Here is a 20749-nt window from a genome sequence, read left to right on the forward strand (position 1 = left end):
AAGTTTTGTCAAAGACATTAGGAAGTCGGACAAAGAGATGAGAGCTTGGGATGCATTCACGGTAAGGAAATAATGATATGTACAAGTATTATAATCAAATGTAAGTGTTGAGTACTTAAAATGTGTTTTAGTACAATTACAAGTACTGTAAAAGTTTACTCTGTAGGATTGTTAGGTCAATAATATATTAAGGGACTTTTAGAAATTTCATTTTTCATCAACCCAGGGACTTAAATAACAAAAGGGTTTATCTTTGTAGTTCACAATTAGTAAGTAAATATTGTGAAATATTCTTGACTATATTTGAAGTTTATTACAATGACAGAAGTCTTTAAATTAAGAAAATGTTTCAAAACTAAGCTGTGAACTGTATGAAGTCTCTTACTATTGAGATACAAATAAATCTAAAGTTAATGAATAATAAAGTTATGACTATTTATAACCACCACTTGTCACTAAGGATAATGCAATGTTTTATGCTTAAATTAACTTCATTATTAATACATGTAGGTTTAGATTCATCTGTGAAGGAATATGGTGACTTCACTAAGAGCTGTGGGGAGAGTACAAAATCTGCTATCAGAGATCGTCATTGGCTACAATGATGCAGGCTACACAGGTGAATAATATTGTAGTTTGCAAAGATGTTTTTGCTGTAACAACAGCTAGGTAACAAGACTAACAGTAACATATTATATTGTACCTGACTGCTTATTATGGAAAGGAATTAAAGAGTTAAACATGTACAATACTTGTTGTCTTAAACCCAACTATTATGTGCTTTAGAATGTATATACATAATAGTGATAGGATTATTTTAAATACCCTGTACAATTATTTGGATATCATTCAGGTGAAATTTGTGATGTCTATGAAACTAATCTTGCTGATTTATTAGCTCTTAATCTTCACAACTTTGAGGAAGAGGTATACCATATTACCTTATACATTAAACAATGCAACATTAAAAATAACATTTGTTCTAAATTATTGTAACGTATCAATTAAATAGTTTTATAAAGTGCTAATTATAGTTTGGCATGTGCGTACTCATACACAATATGTTATCTGTAGGTTCGTAATATAGTGGATAAAGCTACTAAAGAGCTAAGTATGGAGAAAACTTTGAAAGAACTGGATGAAAACATGGATTGAAAGGAATTTGAAAGTGAGGATCATTCTCGTACTGGACTGAATTGGTCAAAACTAATGGAGAACTGATTGAAACATTAGAAGACAAACCAGGTAGTTAATGTTATATGGGTGAATTAGCATACTTGCATATGTATAATATGAATTAGTCATTGAATATTGCTGTGTAGCACAATTTAAACGACTGACTTTGTCCTATCTATAGGTTCAACTTCAAAATATGAGACATCCAAATTATGTGGGATATGTCTTAGAGAGTGTATCAGACTGGCAAAAGAAGCTCTCCAATGCTGACTCTGTTATTACAATATGGATGGAAGTCCAGAGAACTGGGTCACACTTGGAGAGTATATATCATTGGGTTGAAGATATCAGTCTCAACTACCAGAACATTCAAAGACATTTGACACAAGTGATGATGACTTCAAGGTAAAATTATACCTTTATTTAATATATTTGTCCAATGTTATTAATTTTGCCATATTACTAAAATCTGAAGAGCTCAACCAGAATCAGCACACTTTCACACTTGTTATAATTGTATGTAGTGAAAAAAGGTTCAAAATTACTCTGTAGCCATTTGAAATTTTTGAACGACCTTTTTGCCCTGCATAATGAATGAAGACTTCACCTTATAGTATTACCATTGTATATATATATAACTAACTTAATGCTATTACCATGAAGAGCAAAAACAGTATGTATTGCATTGTATATATAACTAACTTAATGCTATTACCATAAAGAGCAAAACAGTATGGTAGCCATTTGTCCCACATGGTAAAAGCATGAAGTAACTTTACATTTATATGCAATGATTTAGGATATGCTTTGGATTTTTTGTGCAAGGTTTTGCACTGATTTCAAGTGTTTGGTAAAATGTCACTATATGACATGAAATACAAAGTTATATTTTTGTATCACTGTATCTGTGTACATATTTTTATGTAATACCTTTATTTTGTGATGAACAGTTTTAGAGTATATGTAATATTATATGTCATGTAAGACAAGGTGCATACATACATATATATATATATGTATGTATGTATGTTTGTATGTATGTATGTACTATGTATGTATGTATGTGTATTCGACATCAGTATTTGATATCTACAGAGGTTGCTGAAGGAAGCAGAAAAGACTCCTAATGTTGTCACAGGCAATAACAGATATGGTCTCTATGAGGAACTAGAAGATCTACAGAAAAGGTGAGATATTGCTGTTGCATGTACTATTCTGTGTATATAAGTAAAATGTTGTAGTTGTCATTATTTATTCAATTCCCTTTATTGCAAAAGGTTGTCAGTATGTGAGAAGGCCCTAGCTGAATATCTTGAGACTAAGCGTTTTGGCATTTCCACGATTTTATTTTGTCTCTTCTGCTGATCTTCTGGACATTTTGTCTATGGCAACCAACCCAATCAAGTAAGTTGTATCAACAACAGTACTATACAATCTACATAATTATAAATGTATATGCATATGGTTTATAATTGGTGGTGCACTATTTCATGGTTGAAAGTAGCACCACTGTTAACTTTGAGAATGACATTGCTTTAGTGCTATGTTGATTTTTGCTAGCAATGTTCAATGAATGATATCTACTTTTAATCATAGTTATATTGTTGTTCTAGGTTGCACATCATCTCTCCAAGTTATTTGACAGTATGGCTAAGCTGAAGTTTCAAGAAGATGATTCCGGTCAATCAACCCAAGGTTGCCTTGGGAATGTACAGTAAAGATGGAGAATATGTTGATTTTGATGAGCCTGTGAACTACATGGTCAAGTTGAAGATGCTCAATAGACTACTGATAGAATGCAAGCTACTGTTAGAAACGAGTTTATGAGAGTGTTGTTGCATATGAAGACCAAACCCAGAGAACAATGGGCTATTGAGTACCCTGCACAAGTTGTTTAGCAGGCACACAAATTTGGTGGACAACAGAAGTCAATATCTCTTTTGCTCGCCTTGAAGAAGGCTATGAAAATGCTCTCAAAGATTATTATAAGAAACCAAGTGTCACAACTAAACACTTTGATTAACTTATTGTTAGGGGACTTGAGTAAGGGAGATCGTCGAAGATTATGAAACTTTGTTTTTTACTTTTGATGTACATGCTCGTGATGTAGTGTCTAAAATCATTGATCAAAAGGTGGATAAGCACAAGCATTGACTTGGTAAGCCAGCTACGACATCGTTGGGATGAAAAGCAAAGCATTGTTTTGCTAATATCTGTGATGATCAGTTCAAATAACATATGAATATCTTGGTAATACACTCGTACTGATCGGGTCTAAATCACTCACTTAAAACCACTTGACTCGGTATGCTACAGTCTGTATTACATGAAAAAATGACTTTGAATAATTTAAAACAAAACTTTGAAATCAGCATTATAAGTACATATCATATGCATACTGAAAGTGCATATCAATTAATTGTGTAGTTTTAAATACATGTAAATCAAACAACAATGTTGCCATTTACCTTTTTTGAAGTAAGGGCATTTGATAGTGAAATGAACTTTCATAGACATAGTCTACTTATTTGTATCCAACTTTTGTTATAGAATAGAATAGAATTTTCATTATATATAGTTATACTCAACTTCTAATGAAGAATACCCTCTCTTCACTAAAGATATATTTTTTTGTTCTCTAGTTGTTAATTACTTTGACTCAATCCCTTCATCTCACAATGAGTGGAGCACCTGCTGGACCTGCTGGTATGGTAAAACTGAGACTACTAAAGACTTAGGTCGAGCTCTAGGCATGATGGTCTATGTCTTCAACTGCTCTGAACAAATGGACTACAAGGTATGTATGTACTACTTTTTGTATATTACATTATATGAATGATATCAATTCACTTATCAAATGGTATGAAAGTAATTATACTGAAAATTAAATTAACTCAATACCCTCTTGACTGTATATCTTAAACAGTTTGATAAATGAATATATCCCATTAAAATTTTAGAGTATCTTTAAGCTTTAATATGTAATAGATCCATTATGGCATGATACAATCTATTAGTGCTTATTAATTTTGTAGGGATGGTCCCAAATGAATAGCCATTAGATTATCTATTGGCACATTTTGGCCTCAAATTTTTCACTTGTAGAATTCTTATAGACACCACATATCTCATTGCAAGTGTTTCAATAGCCCTAGTTAAGCGTTAAAGTAGAAATCTTGCAAGTAGTCTGATAACTAAATTGATGTACACTAAATAGGCCAATGGCCAATAAAAACTAGAGAGTCCTCTTATTATTTTTTGTCTGGTTACTGCAATCCTTACCTAATGAACGAATCACACTGAAGATTTAAAGGAAGAAATGTTATATTAATAATAATTATAAAATGTTTAGCTTGCGTTCAAAAGCCCTACAAGACACTAGAACAAGTACAGCCAAACATATTCACTTTATGACAGAGTTCTATTATACTCATTAAGGTGGAAGCATATTAATTTCCTATATAAATAAAGATTAGAAAGTATGCTAACTCTGTTCCAGCTGCCAACAAAGAAAAGCCTCTGTACCCCAAAAGAGGAGACATTAGCTTTTTGATCATCTTTGCAGCAAAAACGTTCTCAAAGAGTAAAAGTGCATAAGAACATTTGAGATGTTTACTCATCTACTTTCACACAATATTCTATATCTCAAAATCACCTTACCTGCTATCTTAAGCAAATGCTTTTTATAGGACAAGAAATAGGTGTTGTCTGTGATTGTGACAATTCTGAGTGCTTTGTAAATATTCTCTAGAAAAACTGCATTTAATAAGTAGTACTAAACTAATATTACAAGTGTTTGACTGCTGTTATCTTTTATAGTCTTGTGGAGATATATACAAAGGGTTAGCTCAGACTGGTGCCTGGGGCTGTTTTGATGAGTTCAATCGTATATCAGTTGAAGTTCTTTCGGTGGTAGCTGTGCAAGTGAAGAGTATTCAAGATGCCATAAAATGAAAAAGCAAAAGTTTATGTTTGATGGTGTAGAGATAAAAATCACTCCAACTGTTGGTCTCTTTATCACAATGAATCCCGGCTATGCCGGACGTACTGAACTACCTGAAAACCTGAAAGCACTCTTCAGGTAATGCATTATATATGTACAAATGTATTATGCACAAGCTGTACATGAATGTGTATTACTTGTACAGGTACATTGGATAATGCATGTTGTACCTCTAAGAGAGACTGTCCCTGAAAAAATATAAATGTACATGTACTGATTACATATACTAACAATAGAATTTACAATGAAGTACCATTGTGGATATAAATCATTGCTGATTCAGTGTTGAAGTCATTCTTTTTTTCTTTGTAGACCAGTGCTATGGTGGTACCAGATTTGAGTTAATTGCTGAGATTATGTTGGTAGCTGAAGGATTTATTGAGGCTCGTATCTTAGCTAGAAAGTTTCCACTTACTACACTTTATGTAAAGAACTGTTATCAAAACAAGATCACTATGATGGGGGACTAAGAGCCATCAGTCTGTGCTGGTAGTAGCGGGTTCACTGAAGAGAGGAGATAGGGGAAGCCCTGAGATAAGGTAAGTGAAATTGTGTTACATTAAATTACATCTGGGGGGCTGAGTTTAGACCATACTACTTACATGTCTATAGAGATATTGGTACATTACTATCTCGTTTTGTGCAATTTACCATTACCATCACTATATAATTATTTTTAAAAATCATTACTTATCTTTACTATATATGAAGGGTTTAATGAGAGCACTTCGTGACTTTAACACACCTAAGATAGTTACTGATGATGTTCCTATTTTTATGGGCCTTATTGGAGACCTAGTTCCAGCACTAGATGTACCAGAAAGAGAGACATGGACTTTGAGGCCTGTGTTAAAAACAAGTGTACTGGTAAGAAGCAAAGTCTATCAACTTACATAATTATATCTGTTTATATGTTTATCTAAGCAATGAGCATTTATTATCAGTTAGAAAATGAATCTAACATAATAGCTTATTATTAATAATCCAAGGTAGAATGTCAACTATTTCTATTGTTTTTGTTTAGGAATTGGGCCTACAAGCTGAAGATAATTTTGTACTCAAAGTAGTTCAATTAGAGAACTTATTCACGGTTAGACCATTCCATCTTTGTTATTGGGAGTGCTGGTACTGGAAAGAGGCAAGGTACATATACGCACATCCATTACTTCAGTATATGTGACATTATGAGTCAGGATTACCTTCTATTTAATGTTTTGTTTTTATGTGTTCTGAAAAGATGTCTATTTTTCTATATATGAAAAAGGATATTAAAGTTTATTTGTTATGTACATATTTCAAAATGATTTATTTGATTTACACTGTATGTTGTACATGTCTTTTTTGCTTTACTTTTCTCCTTAAAAGATTCTTCGTTCTCTCAATCGTACCTATCACAATTTGAAGAGGAAACCTATCTGGCAAGATCTTAATCCAAAAGCAGTAACTAATGATGAGCTATGGGGTTTAGTTAATCCATCTACTCGAAATGGAAAGACGGTCTCTTTTCAAGTATTATGAGAGATTTAGCTAAACTTAGCTAATGATTTCCCTAAGTGGATTGTATTAGATGGAGATATTGATCCAATGTGGATTGAATCACTCAACACTGTTATGGATGACAATAAAGTAAGAATGGGATATATTACATGTCTTGTTGTTATTGGTTAGTTAGTTTCTGCCATTAAGTGTGCTAGCATTAGTCTATAAATAATTTTCCTAAGTAACATTTACAACATGTTATATGCATGTATCATACATTATATAGCTTGTATTTTTGTTGTATTTTAAATTTTGTGAAATGTCAATGGACAAAGATTAAGTTTGTACAAAATTTTATTAAACAATGGTAGACAGGAAGTATCATGGAAATAAAAATAAAATCTAACATATATAAACTTTTATATCCACAAATAAACAGCTTACATATATATAATATTGAGACAATATCCTTTAGCTTTAGACAATTTATGAATAATTCCTGTTGATGTTAATAAGGAACATGAGGTATCTATTTCTACCAATAGAGCACAGATTTTTTATAAACATGAGGTATCTATTTCATTAATGCAACTCTTTGAATAGGAAACCAAGTTTCTTCTATGCTTTAGATAATCCACTGATTGTGGTATTTGTTAATTTCTGTCTTTCCTAGGTCTTAACGTGACTTAGCTAGCAACGAGCGAGTTCCATTGACTCCCTCAATGAGGCTTATGTTTGAGATTGGTCACCTCAAAGCTGCAACACCTGCTACAGTATCTAGAGCTGGTATTTTGTTTGTCAATCCCTCTGATTTAGGATGGAACCGTAAGAAAACTAAGAATTTAAACTCTATGATAATGATTCTACAGTAATATTAGTTAATAGTCAGTGTCAGTTAAACAGTTTCTTATATTCTCCTTTTATAGATATGTTCAAAGTTGGATCGATAAGAGAGAAGTACAGTCTGAAAAAGCTAATCTTACTATTCTTTTTGTCGATACATTCCACCCACCATGTCTGGAGACGTTGCGGTATCGTTTTTAAGAAGATAACTCCAGTCTCAGAGATCAGTATGGATCCAGACCTTATGTTATTTACTAGAAGCTCTTCTTACACCTGAGAATACACCTCCCGACTCTAAATAAAGAAGTATATGCAGAACATACTTTGTTTTTGCGCAGTGTGGGCATTTTGGAGGAGCTATGTTTTCAAGACCAGGTATTGTCAGTGTACTTTGTTGGACTCTGTTGTGTAAATGTTTGTATATGTGCTCCTGTCACATAAATATTGATTATGCATACATGCATAAAAAAAGTTAATAAAATGCTTCTTGTGAGCTTTTTCTTTTCTATACTATAACGTCTTTGCAGCACCATGATGTTTAACTACTGATATGTTTTCATTTCTTAGTTGGTGGCTTATCGTGTTGAGTTCTCTAAATGGTGGGTGACTGAGTTCAAGAACATTAAGTTCCCAAGTCAAGGAACTGTGTTTGATTACTTCCTTGATGCCAGAGACTAAAAAATGGACACCTTGGACTGAGAAAGTCCCTAAATTTGAGCATGACCCAGAAAATGCCACTACAAGTAAATGCATGTGTAAATACGTATGAATGTATATACTTAAATTGCATGATTGCATTTTGCTGTTTGTGTTAGATGTAATACTGTAGTGCAGAGAGAGTTACTATATTTGTTCTTTTAGAGTGTTTAGTCCATATACAGAGACTGTACGATATCGCTATTTCCTAAATTTGTTATTGGGTCATGGACGTCCAGTTTATGTTTAGTAGGCCAGTCTGGTTGTGGTAAGACAGTCCTCATTAATGACAAATTAAGCTCACTTGGTGAGAACATGATGGTGACTATGATTCCCGTCAACTATTACACAAAATCATTTATGCTACAACAAGTCATGGAGAAACCATTGGAAAAAAAGGCTGGTCGTAATTATGGACCACCAGGCACTAAGAAACTTGTTTACTTTATTGATGATATGAATATGCCTGTAGTTGACACATATGGTCTGTTCAGCCTCATACCTTAATACGCCAACATCTAGATTATAACCACTGGTATGATCGAGCCAAGTTAATCTGAAGGAGATCCACAATGTACAATATGTAGCTTGTATGAACCCTACTGCTGGGAGCTTTACCATCAACTCCAGACTTCCACGTCATTTTAGTGTCTTTGCAATTAGTTTCCAGGCACTGATGCTCTTCGTACTATATATCAAAGCATTCTGCTGGGACATTTAACCACTAATGGTTCTCAAATGCAACTCAAACGTATTGCTGATAAAATAGTCCAGTAGTGGCTTAGCTCTACATAATAAAGTGGCATCTTCATTTCTTCCAATGCCATCAAATTTCACTACATTTTTAACCTTCGAGACCTCTCCAATATCTTTCAAGTGAGGTTTTTGTTAGCTGCTACAGGAATGATAGGATATCACAACTTTACATATGCATGTGATACACATATATGTTATGTGTTCATTTGCAATGTACAATGTACTTTGTTGTACAGTAGCTGAGACCCTATTATTGATGTCACATTCAATATAGAAAGCAATACAAAATTTGGCTTGTCTTTGAAACTGTGCTTATATTTTTTATATTCTATCTCTTCTAATCTTAGGGTGTTTTTGTTCTCTGGTCCAGAATGTATTAAGACTCCCCTTGATTTTCATTCGTCTTTGGCTCCATGAAGCTAGTCGTGTGTACGGAGATAAGTTTATTGAAGATAAAGACATGACCCATTTTAATAGAATCAAGTTTGACTTAGCCAAACAATCATTTTGATGTAAAGAATGTACATTGTATTCATACTTTATGTTTACTATTTATGTAATCATTCAGCATGTAGTACATTGTACATATACTTGTCATATCAATAGTGTAACTCTTATTGTGATTTCACTTTTATTTCAGGATTTGGATGATGAAGGTCTTAAGGCTAATCCTCTCATATACTGTCCACTTTGCCTCTGGTATTGGTGATCCAAAGTATCTAACCTGTCTTATCATGGACATCACTGAATAAAATATTGGATGAAGCACTTGAGTCATATAATGAACTTAATGCTGTCATGAACCTTGTACTCCTTTGAAGACGCTATGCACACATGTAAGTGCATGTATATCACTTTAAATACACTGTTTTGAATGAATTCAAATTCAGAGCCTTACATACATAACTTTTTAATTAAGTATAAGCATATGGCATATATTATCCATTATAATATCTTGATAAGCGCAAAGTTATGGCTTTGCAAATATGAATGGTTAAATGTACTTCATCCTACAGTAAGTTTAATTTATTCTGGAGCAAACAAAGATTTTTGATGTTAACAGATCTCAGAAGTTCAATCTAGAAGCTTAGGTTTACTAAAGCCCAGTAATTAATTTTCTTTTATGAGTTCATTATTAAGTAGGAAATTTGTATCAGCAATACTGGGAGAATTGAAGTATTTTAGCTAAAGCATATAACTTTACTTTTGCTAATAAATTTCATGATGATGGTATCCTGTAACCATTAGGGCTTCATTGAAGTCTGTTTAAAAGGCTGTTTGTTGGGCATAACTTTACATATAATACCATACATGTCTAGCACCTGAGCACCAAAAGACTGTAATTATTCTTGATTGTCTCTTGAAAAGCATTGTAAAGTTATTTTATTATGATTTTTCTATACTCTGTCCTTAGCTGTCGTATTAATCGTATCCTGGAGTCTCCTCGTGGTAATGCCCTCCTTGTTGGTGTTGGTGGCAGTGGTAAAAACAAGTCTGACACGTTTGGCGGCATCTGTCTCTGGATTAGAAGTGTTCCAAATTCAATTGAGAAAAGGCTATAGTGTTGGAGATCTGAGGACTGATTTGAATCAAACTTTACATCAAAGCTGGATTAAAGAACATTGGTACTGTTTTCTTACTGACTGATGCACAGGTATATGACCTAAGTTTATGCCTAGTTGTCATTAGCAACTCTAAAGTCCCAAAGTTTGGCCATGTGTTGACAATACTAAATGTCATAGTAGTGGCTATAAACTGGCAAAAAGGACAAACCTTAGGTAACCAATAGAAGCCAAAAATAGATGTACAATGCATGGATAAATGTTTTGAGATTGGTAACTTAAAATTTAGAAAGTGGTTGACATAAATAATCTTTCAAATGGAAAGATATAATGTTGTGTTGCATATATACCCAGTATACTTCCTGATTTAAGTAAATTGCTATTTTTAGAATATCTGATTTGTGAAATGTAGCCAAATTATGCTGTTAATTTTGGTTATTCCCGAGGTGTCCAAATGTGGTTATCACATTGCAGGTTTAGTTGGCAAATTGGTTTAAATGGGTGTTTTTTGGTGTGTGTTAAAACTTGGTGGGTGATTCATATTTAATCATGACGATATTCGTTAATATAATATAAATTTGATAGTTTTTGATTTGCTAAATTTCCAAAATTTGTCAAATCACCAAATTAAAGAAGTCCTTACCAATTTACATTATTTATTAAATTCTGATAATATTAACATGAACATTGGCAGCAGCATGGATGTTTTATTGAGGTCATTGTAGCCTGATAAACAGATCACATACATGTAGAGTGTACAAACTGTTGAAGCTACTACTTAATTCATGTGAGTGGTTACTTTTTCTTCAATTAGATTCCAGATGAAAAGTTTCTTGTATTAATTAATGATCTACTTGCATCTGGAGAGATCCCTGGTTTATTGCTGATGATGAATTAGAAAATATTATTAATGGGATTACGTAATGAAGTTAGGGGAGCTGGTATGCAAGATACAAAAGAGAATGTATGGAAGTTTTTTATTGATAGAGTGAGAAGACAACTAAAGGTAATTTTATGTCAATCATTAAATGCTTTCGGCATATTTTGAAAATTCATACCACAAAATCAATGTATTTATATGTAATATGATTATCTCTTTATGTTTTGTTAAGTTTCCTTTTTATAATTAGCAAATTTTAAAGGCTAAGACTAACAAACTAAACATGAGATTTGCTTAGTTTATATTTTAAAAAATATAATTGCTGTCCTAATAATATATTTGTATTACTTACATACTGAATTTAATTTCTAAGCAGTGAAAAAAGTATAATTGCAAAAACATTGGCTGTTAGTATAACCAAAATGTATGGATGCCATGGCCCATTGTATTTAACTATACATGTACATCAAGAATGTTAAACAATGAAGAGGCAATAGATTGAAACTTAGTGCTTTGAACAATTTTGTGGCTTGGAGTTACTCTCTCAGTCAAAAAAATGCTTGCTAATGGGGAAAAACTTGATACAAAATTTTGCATATTTACAGTAACTCAATGCTGTCCTTTAACGTATATATAATAGCCTTAGCTTTCATGGCAGTCACAAGCTGAAAAGATAAGCTGTTTGTCATCATTAGATTATATATTGGGGTGTGACTGAAAAAACAACTTGGATAGCAGCAACCTGGCCTACCATTTGTGGTCACTCTTTCAATGCAAAAACAACAACTTAAAGTAGATGATTAATTTCATAGAATGGGCTTACATAAGTGTGGTATAAATTATGCTTGTAACTTTCACTCAACTTGAACTTGCTAGTATATAAAGACCAGAGAAAAATAATTATATTCAGAAAGTTTATCAATTAAATATTGAAGAGACAAAGATATTGCTTGAAACAATCCCTCAAGCTCTTCATGCAGGAAAAAAATAAGTACTAACAAGATACTTATAAACTTCTATATACTTGTAGCCTTAGTATAGTACCATAGTAATTCAGTAATAGTCTCAAACTTTCACAAGAGCTATATATTTTGTTGGAGCAAAGGTTGTCATATTATGATATAGATGGCCATGGCAAAATAGATTGGTAATGTCCAGTTTTTGTTTGCCATATTACAGCCTTATAATGGAGATTCTTTAATTCTTTTACTTGTACATGTAAGGTAGTATTGTGGCTTCTCTCCTGTGGGCTCAACTCTGGAGAGTCGTAGGCGCAAGTTCCCAGCTATTGTCAATTGGTACTTGTATTGATTGTTTCATGAGTGGCCCAAGGAAGCTCTAATATCAGTAAAGCTCACATTTCTATCTGAAGTAGAACTCATCAAAGTAAGAGCAAATACTTTTACAAATTTGTATAAATTGTATTCTTTAGCGGAGATACGTGGCTCTGTAAGTCAATTTTATGGCATATGTTCACAGCAGTGTTTAATGAAATGAGTAAACCTTATTTAACTAATGAAAAAGATATAATTATACCACACCCAAGAGCTTCTTAGAGCTGGTGAGTCGACAATACTGTTCATTTACATAATCACCATGTTCAAAATGTGCCTACATTTACTGAACATATTTATTTTCTCTAAGATCAATCTCTATCGTAACCTCCTTACTAAGAAACATGGCGAACTTACTGGAACATGGAACGTCTTGAGGAGGTCTGGAAAAGCTGAAAAGTACATCAGCTCAGGTATAACACACAGTAATTTAAAATAAGCTGATTTATACGTTCCAATTTTATTTAAAGTTGAAATTGAAACTACAGTAGTATATCTATCATTAAACATAGTAGTGCTTAATATATAGGGATGGACCTGAAAAGATGACCACCACAGATAGTTTTATTACACTAACTGCTTTCAATAACGGGTAAAGTTGCGTTATAGGCTAATTTTAAGCACCTACTTGTCTATTAAGTTTTTCATAGCTACTAAGACCTTTAATATCATTAGAATATCATTATTAAGCTTTGCTAAAGTGAACAATTTATACAACCAAACTGTTCCACTTCCTGTACTCCTATTTTGGTGCTAGCACAGAATTGATTGGAGTAACAATGTAAGGATAAAAACAAATCAATACAAAAATCTCTGCATACTAAGTAGCCATTCAGTTTTTTCTTAGTTTTGCCAGCTCTTCTTCAATTTCAATACTGGCCAGCTACAATAGTAGTATGTACTGTAATTTTATACTTGTAGCTAACTGTCTGGCCTTCTTATGTTAAAGATTGGCTACTTGTGTTTGGATTTGGTATTAAATTATGAGTTATCCTTTTCATTTTTTTTCCTTGCCATCCTTACACCTCATTTCATTTTTTTTAAATAAATTTTTTAATTACTTCTATACGTAATGTACAATTGCATGTGTATACATGAACACAATGTATATGTTATTAAACTCTAGGTTGATGACTTGAAAGAGAAACTAGCTGCTCAAGAGGTAGAATGAAACAAAAGAATGATGATGCTGAATGCACTGATTAAAAGGGTTTTGGTATTGAACAAGAAAGGTTGGAAAAAAAGAGAAAGAATTGCTGATGATGAGGAAAAGACAAGTTGCAAAAATAGCAGCAGAAGTCAGCAAAAAAGCAACAAGATTGTGAACGTGATTTAGCTCGTGCAGACCGCCCTTTAAAGCAGCAGCAGAGGCTTTGAACACATTGAGAACAAAGCCAATTTAACAGAGTTAAAATCCTTGGTAAACCTCCACCCATTGTAGTCAAAAGTAGTTGGTGCTGTGATGGTATTGATTGCTCCTTCTAACAAAATTCCTAAAGACACATCTTGGAATGCTGGCAAGAACTACATGGGTAAAGTTGATCAATTCTTGGAGCAATTACTCAATTTTGATAAGGAGAATATTCAAGATCCAAACAGGAAAGCTGTTGAGCCTTATCTGCAAGACAAAGAATTTGATCCTGACTTTGTGCGAGCTAAGGTCTGCTGCTGCAGCAGGTACAGACTTATGTAGTACACTTTTGCTATAGAACTTGTATAATATATAAAAATGATGTTTGTGGTAAATAAATACTCAAAAGCTTAACAATGTACATGTGTATGCAATCAGAAACAGTGCTTATTACAAGGACTGTTCTGCTATTTATCTATAGTTTGTAGCTTGTAGATTTTGTTAAGATTTAACCTTCTATAACATGTACATGCACTTCTTAGGTTTATGTGCCTGGGTGATCAATATTGTTAACTTTTTATGAGGTGTTCTGTGATGTTGAGCCCAAAAGAAAAGCCTTAGCTGCTGCAAATGCTGATTCTGGCTGCTGCACAAGATAAATTGTCTAAAATTAAGCCAAAAATTCAGGTCAGTCTAACACTTACAGAGAGACTGTGTATCTTTTATTACAGGAATTGGATGACAACTTGGCTGAATTAACAAGAGAGTTGAAGAAGCAACTTCAGCAAAGTTACGTTGTCACCAACAACAAGCTGCAGAAGTACAGAATATTGGTTTTCTACATTTAGTCTAGATAACAGGTACAGCTGTATTAATAGCATGTTATTATGTTTAGTATACTTTAATCCTACTTCTAATGCATGTACTAACTTAACAATTTCATAGCAACTGCCATTATAATCACTAAAACTTGTTTGCATTACATTTTTATAGAGGTTGAATGAGCATGACTCAAAAGTAAATCAGGATTGTTTAAGTCTCTAAATTAATAGTATGGTTAATGTGCTCATGTACATGACTTGTGATAGCAGGGTTTCAATAGAGATGTGAGCATCCTGGGTTTTCCTCCCTTGTGAAATTCCTGAAGTTCAATACTGAATGATACTACATTGACCATCATGACAGCTGTAATAACATGTTTATGCATGCTACCTATAATCAATGTTTTTCCTACTCCATTAAAAATCCTGTATTAATAGCATCAACTTTTGACTCATATATACAAAGCAAACAAAATTGTCTTAGTCATAGTTCTATTCTAAAAATCAAGGATGTCTTTTCTCCAATTAAACAGTTCCCTTGAATAAATGCCTGACTTATTTAGTGCTAGAAAACAAACATCTTCCTGTTCACAAGATATTATAAAGCCTTGCAACCTGATTATATATATAGCTCAAGTAAGATAGGTAAATTATGTAAGAAATATATAATTATTGTGTGAATATAATGAAAACTCTGAACCAAATAAATATCTTTGCCAAGGAAATCTTGATTTGTCATTTGTTGTTATAATTTTACTTTTGTGTATATTGTGTTGAAAATAAAATTAAAAGGATATTATTATTGTCTGTGACTTGTTAATGGTCTGGCATCCGAGAAAGTAAGATGGGCAGAGTCTGTAATGAAAATGGAAAGAGGAGGAGAAAGACCTTGGCCTGGTGATGTATTATTGACATCATCTTATTTATCATATGTTGGGTGCTTTGGTCGTAATTATCGTATTGATCTTCTAGAGGGAAAATGGGATGACCTACTTTCAGTCATTAAATGTAAGTATATATATGTGTGTGTGTGTATGTATGTGTATTATTGGATAAATAATTGTTCAACATGGCTGAATATTGAATGGGTCTTTTCTGTATTTGGACAAGTCTGAAGGGACTTGAAAAATACAAGCAATATATTCAGCCAATAGTGGTCAGTTAGCCATCTAAGGAGATCTTAAGGCGTTAGTTGATAACAGACATGGTACACCTATAAAACATTTTTATGCATAAGCACTCAAATTGGCATTAGTACACACTGTGTCGTGATGTTATGACCCATCTTATCACAGAATTCCTTGATGAAGAATAAAAAAATTGTGTTATAGAGTGTATGTTATACTTGTATAAGAACAATTCATGTGTTTAGTTCTATTCAGTTATATTAACAAACTACAAACTAACTAGAAGTTTTCTGAATGTGACTTGTAATATTAAACGTGTGCACCAATATTGAAAAGTGATGGTTTGTCGTATCATTTAGTTTAACAAAGGTGATTGGAATGTATATGTATGTGCATGTGAGATATCACAATGTTGTGGTTAAAAGATTGTTTAGTATTTATTACAAGTAATTTACCTGGAAATTAGCTGTTTGTTCTCTCTTCCTTGTAGCCGCCTATTCCTAAGACAGATGGTCTTGATGTTTTAGCTCTACTCACAGATCCAGCTACCATAGCTCGTTGGAATAATGAGAACCTCCCTATGACAGAATGTCTATCGAGAATGCTACTATCTTAACTAATGCCGAGAGGTGGCCCCTGATGATTGACCCACAATTACAGGGACTTAAATGGATTAAAACAGAGAAGGAGATGAACTGAAAGTAGTACGACTAGGAAGCAAAGGGTATAGACATTAAAACATACATCTACATGTACATTGTAACAGTAGCAACATAGCCTGTACATTGCAAAATTGGTGGTTGGTTGATTCATTAATACTTTAAGAACCATTCACACTTTGCTGGTAACATATTGTTTAATTATAACCTTTCAAGTTTAAATTTATTGAATTCGTTAGATATCTTGATGCTATTGAAAATGCTATAGCAAATGGTGACTGTTTGTTACTGGAGAATATTGGTGAGAATGTTGATCCAGTTTTGGATCCATGCTGGGTCGCCTTACTATTAAGAAGGGAACGTTATATCAAGATTGGTGACAAGGAAGTAGAATATCATCCAAGTGAGATATAATCCTGGTATTTTTAGAAGCCACTGTTTAATATTTTCTGTCCTATGAAAAAGAATAAAACATGATACTTACTGCACTAATACTTGTATTTTGTATTCCTTTGTGTTAGGTTCGTATGATCCTTCAGACAAAGTTGGCTAATCCTCTTATAAACCCGAGATGCAAGCTCAATCTACTCTCATCAACTTTCACTGTAAACTAGAGATGGACTAGAGGATCAACTTTTAGCTGAAGTTGTAGCTACAGAGAGGCCAGACTTAGAAAGCCAAGGTGTATACTTTATCATTATCTATAAGGGTTAAATTAGCAACTTATGGCCATTGTAGTTTAAGCCAATTGGAAACTTTTGAAGTTTCTAAAAGTTTCCAAAAAAAGGCAAAAATATATCCATTACAAAATTGTCAATGACTGTAATTTGCAAGATTTAAAATTTCAATATTAAAAGGACAGATGTTGATCTAATTCAAATAATGGTGTGTTTCCTAAATTTAATTCTTCTTTGGAATGCAAAGACACGTTTGACTGCCTTTTTAAAGTGCCAGCCCTTGCAAACTTCAGGATTTATTAATACTTGGTGCAAGTCCTAATATCTGAACTGTAAGGTCCACAAGGCTGGTATCAAGTGGAGTTGATTTCAGTTTGCAACCATTGTAAACTTGTGACTGATCTTTGAGGAGTATATTCACTCCCTTTCCCCCCCCCCCCCCCCCCCCCCCCCCCCCCCCCCCCCCCCCCCCCCCCCCCCCCCCCCCCCCCCCCCCCCCCCCCCCCCCCCCCCCCCCCCCCCCCCCCCCCCCCCCCCCCCCCCCCCCCCCCCCCCCCCACCCCCCCCCCCCCCCCCCCCCCCCCCCCCCCCCCCCCCCCCCCCCCCCCCCCCCCCCCCCCCCCCCCCCCCCCCCCCCCCCCCCCCCCCCCCCCCCCCCCCCCCCCCCCCCCCCCCCCCCCCCCCCCCCCCCCCCCCCCCCCCCCCCCCCCCACCCCCCCCCCCCCCCCCCCCCCCCCCCCCCCCCCCCCCCCCCCCCCCCCCCCCCCCCCCCCCCCCCCCCCCCCCCCCCCCCCCCCCCCCCCCCCCCCCCCCCCCCCCCCCCCCCCCCCCCCCCCCCCCCCCCCCCCCCCCCCCCCCCCCCCCCCCCCCCCCCCCACCCACCCCCCCCCCCCCCCCCCCCCCCCCCCCCCCCCCCCCCCCCCCCCCCCCCCCCCCCCCCCCCCCCCCCCCCCCCCCCCCCCCCCCCCCCCCCCCCCCCCCCCCCCCCCCCCCCCCGGCTTTTCTTATTTCACACACAAAATTCACAGCTAATGAACTGAAGTTCTACTCTCACTACTTAACATATTAGTCATACACTTTTGTGTCCACACCATTGTTATTTCTTTTAGCCAATGCTCAAAGACACTGTGATGCTCTATTAATAGTCTTCATGTTCATAGGAAGCAAGGGCTTTTTTGCTTCTTCAATTTATTATTCATCAACAAATCTGTTCTCATTGGCTTAATAAGGGACAAGTGAGATTGTTCTTATATGATAGCTCTGCATACTCAGCCTCTTTGTTGCCTTGAGTGCTTTCTTGCTCCAAAATCATGCAATAGTGACATCATCGATTATATCATATGTCCTTATGAACCATAGCTGTGAAGTTTATTCGGCTCTTTCCCACAGTTTGATATTAAACCACATTGCCCTTCCATATCTGGGTGTGATTGTTTAAATACACTTCAAAACCACTTTTATATTACATGTGTAGATACAGCAGATCACTGTGAAAACTGTATAATAACTGAGCAGACATTTTTGTTTTATGTATGTTTTCAACTAGAATGTGTATGTCTTTAAAAAATATTTTCAAGTCTATGTCCAATTATAAGCTGCCTGTGTAATAATTGTCTTTCACTGTTTCTTCATATAATTACTTTTAGGCGGAATTAACTCGTCAACAAAACGAATTTAAGATTAAACTCAAAGAACTTGAAGACTCTCTCCTCTCTCGCCTCTCATCTGCTGGTGGCAACTTTTTGGGAGATACTACTTTAGTAGAGAACCTTGAGATTACAAAAAGAACTGCAGCCTGAAATGAGCCCAAAAGTACAGCATGAAAATTTTATATATCAAGTTTTTAATCTTTATTTGTAGGTTTGCTGAAGCTAAAGTGACTGAGAAGAAGATAAATGAAGCAAGAGAAAGTTACCGACCAGCAGCAGCTAGGCTTCTATTCTTTACTTTATACTTAATGATCTCTGTAAAATCAACCCTATTTATCAGTTCTCCTTCAAGGTATTACAAAATATGTAGATGTTTTTACTATATACAGGTATACAGTAGCTATATTATAGATAGCTAAGTAGATTGAGTTTCAGCAACCAGCAGTAAACACAATACTTATTGTACTGTTTAATTTTTATAGAAGTGGTATATACACATTTACATGTATAGTTTTTGAAATTATACTCATATAATGTGTTATTTCTTTAGGCTTTCAATGTGGGTCTTTCACAATGCCTTGATAAAGCAAGAAGTCAGATGAGTCAAGGAACGTGTTGTAAATCTTATTGATTCAATCACTTACTCTGTGTTCATGTATACCACTAGAGGATTGTTTGAGAAAGATAAGCTCATTTTCACTTCACAAGTCACTTGGTGTGTAGTGCTGTATATGCCAAATTGGGTTTGACATCAGTTAATGAGGATTTACAGCTTAAATATATAACTTTTGGTTGATTTGTGAGATATCTGGACACCTTTATTTTAGGTTCTTATTGCTGAGAGTTAATTGATCCAGTTGAGTTTGGACTTTCTGTTTACGTTTTCCTTGTGTCCCTAATGTATCTAGTCCAATTGACTTCTTCTCTATAATTCTTGGGGAGGCATCAAAGCTCTCTCAAATATGGAACAGTTCAGGAACCTTGACAGAGATATTGAAGGTAAGAACCTTGATTTGAACTGTGTTTAGGTTCTCTATAACAATCTACCTAATTGCTGCATTTTGTTTTGGATTGTCACTTTTTTAAACTCATTTTATATTGCACACACACAACACAAGGGTTCTGCTAAACGTTGGAAAAAGTTTGTGACAGTGAAACACCCAGAGAAAGAAAAGTTCCCTGGTGATGGAAGAACCAAAACCTCACTACAGAGGTTATGTATGATGAGAGCTCGAAGACCTGATAGAATGACTTTATTGCTGTAATGTGAGTACTGCAACATAGTGATAATGTAAATGATGTTATTGTTTAGACTGTATGTTGAAGAGAAGCTTGAAGTAAATATGTAGAGAAAAAGAACAATTCCATTGAACTCTCTTATCAAGAAAGGGTCCTGGTACTCCAGTTTTTTTGTGCTTAGCCCAGGAGTAGATCCTTTGAAGATGTGAGGCCTTAGGAAAGAAAATGGGCTTAGTTTGGACAATGGCAACGTTCATAATGTTTCATTAGGGGACAGGGTATACTCATTTTACATTGATGCAATAATAGTGTTTGTTAGTTAGCATCAATTACATATTGAATATTGTTTGCAGGCAGATGATATTGCTGCCTGTATATAGTATACAATGGGTTTTGAACGTTCTCTACAAAATAGAGTGTGAGGATGAAGCCCAAATCCTTTATTTGCTTTAGAAACTTCCAACAAATTGTCTAAAAACTTATTTAGATAATTCTGA

General features: G+C 35.0%; 1 pseudogene; it reads left to right on the forward strand.

The window, feature by feature from the left end:
* Positions 1 to 4: 4 nt before the first annotated feature.
* On the forward strand, positions 5 to 20530 carry LOC121366379 (annotated as a pseudogene).
* Positions 20531 to 20749: the final 219 nt, after the last annotated feature.

Source organism: Gigantopelta aegis, unplaced genomic scaffold (genome assembly GCF_016097555.1).
Source record: "Gigantopelta aegis isolate Gae_Host unplaced genomic scaffold, Gae_host_genome ctg5480_pilon_pilon, whole genome shotgun sequence".
Lineage (NCBI taxonomy): Eukaryota > Metazoa > Mollusca > Gastropoda > Neomphalida > Peltospiridae > Gigantopelta > Gigantopelta aegis.